At 38.7% G+C, this 6142-nt stretch overlaps 1 long non-coding RNA gene across 3 annotated transcripts; it reads left to right on the top strand.

Moving 5' to 3' along the window:
* Positions 1-293: 293 nt before the first annotated feature.
* Positions 294-5292, top strand: LOC130947422 (uncharacterized). Of its 3 annotated transcripts, none has more exons than XR_009072670.1 (4): positions 294-996; positions 1126-1319; positions 1400-1544; positions 4805-5292. It is a non-coding gene; the product is annotated as an uncharacterized LOC130947422 (long non-coding RNA). The 3 variants fall into 3 exon arrangements; XR_009072668.1 differs by lacking the exon at positions 4805-5292 and adding an exon at positions 3997-4670; XR_009072669.1 differs by lacking the exon at positions 4805-5292 and adding an exon at positions 3997-4670 and having other exon boundaries at positions 1098-1319.
* The last annotated feature ends 850 nt before the right edge of the window (positions 5293-6142 follow it).

Here is a 6142-nt window from a genome sequence, read left to right as displayed (position 1 = left end):
ATGATTTGGACTAAATGAATTATATTTTAAGATATTAATACTACTATTTTGGAAAATGAAGAAATTAAGTATATTATTTCTAATTATTTGATTTAGGCATTTTATTGAAAGTAATTTGTGAAAATTGATGAGCAAATAGTATTTTCTATATACAATTAGTGTTGAATTTAATTTGGGTTTCAATTATTATATCATTCCCAATTTTATGTGAAATTACCAAAATGGCCCTAACCCTAATTTTTGGAAAAAAAAAAATGAAACCCTAATCCTTCCCAAACTTAGCCGCCGCAACCCTTTCCCCCAAATAAGGCAGCAGCCTCATCCTCCCTCAGCCTAGCAACACACACACACTCAAGAGCTGCAGTAGTAGCCTCCAACCCCTTTCTTCCCCCCAAAATGCAAACACACACATACAAATCAGGGGGAGGACGTCTGAGAGCGCTGAGGGAAAGAGAGGGAGCTTCACTGAGCCGTCGTGTTGCCGTTGTAGGAGAGGAAGTTGCGACCCATTACCACGTGATGGAGGAGAGAACGCGCGCGCAGGGGGAGGAAGGCGCCAGCCCCGTCGCGCCGCCTCTGTTGTCTGTGCTACCGTCGTCGTCCAAGCTCGTCACCGCCAGTTGCGTCGTCGCCGCCTCTGCCCAACGCCACCGCAGATGATGGGTCATCGAGAACTGCCACCGTTGCTGCCGTCTTTGTGGGGCTTGATTGTCGTGGTCGCTCCTCACTGCGAAGCCTGTTGCGAGCGCCGCTATCAGCATCGTGCTCCCTGGTTCTGTCGAGGAGCCTCTGTGACTGCCTCCCTCTCTGTCGCCGAGGTCCTCCGCCGCTGGGTACAGAGAAGAGCAGCGCCGCGTGAATCAAGGAAAGGAGATGCCTTTCTGCTTCTGCTCCTGGGTTTTGGAATCCGACTAAATGCCGCTGCCGCTGTTGGAGTTTATGTTGCTCTGGCCTTGCCCTGGCTCCATCTTGAACCGTGAGAATCGCTACTACTGGGTAAGCTTTACCCTGTTTCTGGTTCCCTCTTGTTCCATCAATTCGTTTCTACCTAGAAGCATTGTTGCTGACACTAGTTATATTGAATAAAATGGTTATAGTAAGTGACGTTGTCGCTGCCTTTACTAGAGATAGTTGATGGCTCAATTTGGAGATTTCTGTTGCAACTAATGTTCGTTTTGGGGACAGCTTCATCTGCTGCTGGAACCACTAACATAACAGACTGAGTCACGGTGATTCTGGCTGCCAAGGGCGATTCTGTGACTGTCAGAACCACCGTTGAGGCTTCTGTTCTTTGGTTCAGACGTTATTCTTTAGTTACAGTAAGTACCTTTGTATTGAAACTTCCCCGTTCATATCCCGTTATGTGTTTTAAGGATTTCTCAATGATAATGTTTTCTAGGATTAAGTTATCGGAGCCATATGTTGTGCGCACGGGTTGTCCTTGCTGCTGCGAGGGTAAACAAAGCTGTGATGTAAGCTGCCGATAAATTCAGGTTGATTGAGAGTTTCGGTGACGCGTTTGGATTATGAATTTGTGTTTTGAGGTAGGGGCGCTTTCCAAAAACTATAGTTTATTATTGAAATTATTATATATGGATACTGATGTGAGACAATGTAGTTGGTGATTATATAAGCCTTATGTGATGTTGATTGTCCTGGATGAGTGTAATTATATGTTGAATGGATTATTACTTGGTTTTGATTAATGGATTGTTGTGTGGTTTTGTGAAACGAGATGCTTTTGAAGTTGATTCTTTTAAAGCTTTGTAATTGGGTTTAATCCGTTGTGAATTGATTTGAGTTGAGTTGATGTTCTGGATAATGTGGAAAGTAGAACGCACTTTTGAATTCAGTCTAGTTTACTTTAATTGACTTGGTTTTGGACAAATGATTTATTACTGAGCCATTTCTTTAAAGCTTTGGAAATAAGTTAAAACGGTTAATATTGAGTTGATTTTGAAATGGTTTTCCTGAGATATGCCACTGAGGCGACTGTTGGATTTAGCTTGCTTTTGAATTGATTTCTGGTTTTGAGCTATTGAAAAGGAATGAGAAACGGTTTAGTTGGGACCTGAACCGGGTGGCAAAAGTCCAAGTTTTAGGGGAGGTGCTGCCGAAATTTCTGCAAAATCCTAGTCTTGTTTGAAAAGTCATTTAAAAAAGGTTGGATTTGAGAAATTGTATTATTTGATTTATTAAGAGAATATTTATGTTTTCAAGCTTAATTTATTTAATGAACTTTATGTGTTGAGTTCAGCTTATTTAGAAATGAACTATTTTTACCGTTTGAATCACTAAAGGAAAGAATGATGCTCTAATATTGATTTCAATATAAAAAGGAGCTTTTAGTGATTTTAAAGTAATCTAGCCTTTTGATTGAGTAATTAAGTTTGAGTCAATTTGGAAGAGTTAGAAAAATGGGTTCCAAAAAGAAACTTGAAAGTGGTTTGATTCAAATGAACCGGTTCCGTTTCAAATGAGTTGATTTTTTGAATGGGTTGGAACTTGTGATTTTGTATGGCCGGTTTTATAGTAAATTCAGTTTTATTTACTTTAACCGAGAATCTATGATTTTAAGAGTTTCAATGAATTTTAAGGAATTGATATAGGTTGACCTTCCCTAAAGACTTGGGACTCTGCCGAGAAATTTTTGTTATAAAATCCCATTGTTGGATGGGTGATTTTGAATACTTTGAAATAAATCCTTAACTTGCCATGGTTTTGGAAGTTTTGGAAAGAGAATGCCAAGAGTGGCTTTGTTTTAAAAAGGGAACTCACTTTGAGTAAATTTGGCTTATGAGCCTGAGATGATTTGAGAAATGAGATCTTTAAGGCCAAGGCTGAAAAGAGTTGAAAATTAATTTCAAAGTGAAATGGCTTGAGAAAAGTGATTTATGGCTTAAATGCTGGTTTTATGAATTTGATGATGTTGAATGGGAAAGTGATGTTTAGTTATAGGCCAGAATGGCTGTGTATGATTATGAATATTAGCTGGTTCTAGATTGAACCGTGAGCCGGAATGACTGTGTATGATATTGATTTATGGCTGATTGCCGAAAGAGTTATGGGCCGTATTGCTAACTATGAATTATGACTATAAGCCGGATGGCTGAGATGGATGTTTATCCATGGCTGGGACTGAATGAATATATGCTCGAAATACCTGGGTAGTAGCAAGGGTTGTGGTTCATCCCACTTGCTCCAGGTCAGAGACTGTGACGCCTGGGTAGTAGCGGTAGTAGTGGTGATTCCACTCGCTCCAGGTTGAGCTTTTAAACACCCGCCTGGGTAGTAGCCGCAGTAGTGGTTATTCCACTGGCTCTGGGTTGAGCGGGTAGTAGCAATGGGGTTGTAGCTCAAACCTACTTGCTCCGAGATGGGTGTTTCTGTCTATGGTTAGCTACCAAGACGTGTCGGGTTGTCTATATAACCGACAGATGATATCATCAGCCACTAGGGACAGGCATGCATCATATGCATCTATGTGACATTGTTTGGGTGTGCATAATGTACTTGGTTTGCCTATGTGATTACTTGAGATTACCTGTTAATTGTTCTACTTGCTGTAACTGTTTGTTTGTACCTGAATCTTCCTACTTGTGTTTGCAACTGAGATTCTATTGGACTGTAGTGATTGGTTGTTGGTTGGATTTGTTTGGGCCTAGGGGCGTGGTTGAAATGAGATGGACCGATGGTTGGTTTCGGTTTTGTGTGTTTCCGGTTTGAAAAGATAAGAAAGGCTGTTTTGGGTTCAGTATAGATAAACTTTTTTGAAAAGCTTTGATGTTTTTGAGAATTGAACGGTTACTCTTTCAGAAAAGATTTCTGACTTTATTTTTATTGAGAACCGTTGTTTTTGAAAAGAGGCATAAGACGGTTATTAATCACTGGTACGGTTTATCTTCACGTATCCTATTACAGTAATTCCCAAAAACCCTCTATTGAGAACCCTTTCGAGGATGATGTTCTCACTCCCTTACATTTTTCCCCTTTCAGGATATGGACGCAGAAGTTACGAAGAGTTTATTTAGTTATTGTTGTGATGCTCTGTATTATTTTAGTTATGGTTTATTGTACCCTCGTCTTTATCTTGAGATAATTTGTAAGAGGGATAGGAATTGTATTAGTTAATGTTTGTAATATTATATATACATATGTATGTATATATATGGATGTACTCTTTATGAGTTTTTGTAAGTTCTATGATATCTATGGATGTACGTTATCGAATGGAGTATCTTAGGAATGATATTGTGGTAGAAAGTTTTAAACAGGCTCATATTTTAGTATTAAATAGTATAAGTGTCGTCGTAATGTCCGAGCTATCAGAATTGCGCAGCCGGAAGCGTGAGTTTTGGTAGTTAGGGTGTTACACGGTAGCGACCGTCAAAGACTGCACAAAGAAGAGGTTGCGCGGCGCTGAAGGTGGAGCATTTTGGATGTGGTTGTACAGTAGAGAGGTGGTCAATTTAGGTTTACAATGGTAAATGAGGGACACTAGAATTGACCTAGGTTAATTTGGGATGTGATTTTTTAAATTTTATTGGGCTTTGGGGTCCAACTCAACAAAAGTTGGCAGAAATTGACAGAAACTATGTTGGTAACATCGCGGGATTGTAACTTCTATTAGGCATCTTACACACTTATTTATGTGCTGCTACCATTGCTTCCTTTTGTATGTTTTTTATAAAATTAATAATGATTAGTTTTCTCACAATTTTTTCTTCTTAGAAATAGAATAATGATACCTACCAGCTGAAATATTAATTTATAACAGAATTTCTATGGCGGTGTATTGATGCAGATTTTTAAACTACAAACTACCGGCATGTGCATCGGGTCCTATCAAGTAGTAAACTCACGGTGAGTGAGTGTTGATTCCACGAGAACTAATAGATTAAGCAAGCAATAGTTAATCGATTATTCTAGTCAGACAATCAAAATTAAATTTTTAGAAAGCATGACAATAACAGTGAAGTAAACGAAGGCAAACAGTAAGTGTTAAAAGATAATGTGATTAAAGGAGTTAAGGTTATGGAGATGTTGAGTCTTCCAGATCAATACTTTTCACTTTTCACTTTGATCATGAAAAGATACATCTATGGTAAATCATTGATAATCAAACCCCAATCCCTTGGTGATTTAATTTCTCTTTAACCTAATTAATCGCTAATTCCTTAGTCAATTATTTAAGAAAAGAGTTGAAGAACATTCACTGATTTATAAGCCACACAATTCATAAGAATCTCCCCTAGTTGATTCGATATCACTTATCAAGTCTAGTTTCAAGCTTAATTCAATCAATCAACTTTTTCAAGAAGTTAAAAGAATTCAAGTCAGAAGAGAATTATTTTCTGACACATTCAATTCTTTTGAATGAATAACAAAATTTTTTCTTAAGATGATATCAATGCATTAATCAAAGGTAGAAAAGATAGAATATTAGTCTATAGGAATCAACAGAGCTCCTAACCTTAACCAAGGAGATTAGTTGCTCATATCTTCAGAGAGAACCTTAAAATTTTGAAAAGTAAAAGTACCGAAGAAGAGGAAACCAGCCTAAAATGTCTGACTTTCTGATGCACCACTATTTCGTGGTACATCTTGTGCTTAATTAAGTGGATTCTATCCATTATTCTCACACTTATTCATACAATTTGCATAGTTTTAAAATTCCCTCCTAGTTTTATTCTACAATTGAAAACTTGCTTCCTAAGCCCTTAAATTGTGTGTTTTAATTTCCCTTTATGCCATTCGATGCCGTGATCTGTGCGTTAAGTATTTTTAGACTTTATAGGGCAGAAACGACTTAGAGGATGGAGAGGAAGCTTGCATAAATAGAAGTAGCACAAGAATTAAAGAAGATAACCAGTGAGGAACGACGCGTGCGCGTACCTGACACGTGCGCGTGAATTGTAGTTCGCACGGCGACGTGTGCGCGTGCTTGACGCGTACGCGTGACATGCGCCACTGGTGCACGAAATTGCAATAACACTTTTGCAATCCCGCACAACTAACCAGCAAGTGCACTGGGTCGTCCAAGTAATACCTTGCGTGAGCAAGGGTCGATCCCACGGAGATTGTCGGCTTGAAGCAAGCTATGGTTATCTTGTAAATCTTAGTCAGGATATCAGAAATTATC

Source organism: Arachis stenosperma, chromosome 9, assembly GCF_014773155.1.
Source record: "Arachis stenosperma cultivar V10309 chromosome 9, arast.V10309.gnm1.PFL2, whole genome shotgun sequence".
Lineage (NCBI taxonomy): Eukaryota > Viridiplantae > Streptophyta > Magnoliopsida > Fabales > Fabaceae > Arachis > Arachis stenosperma.
This window is presented reverse-complemented; position numbering and strand designations above follow the sequence as displayed.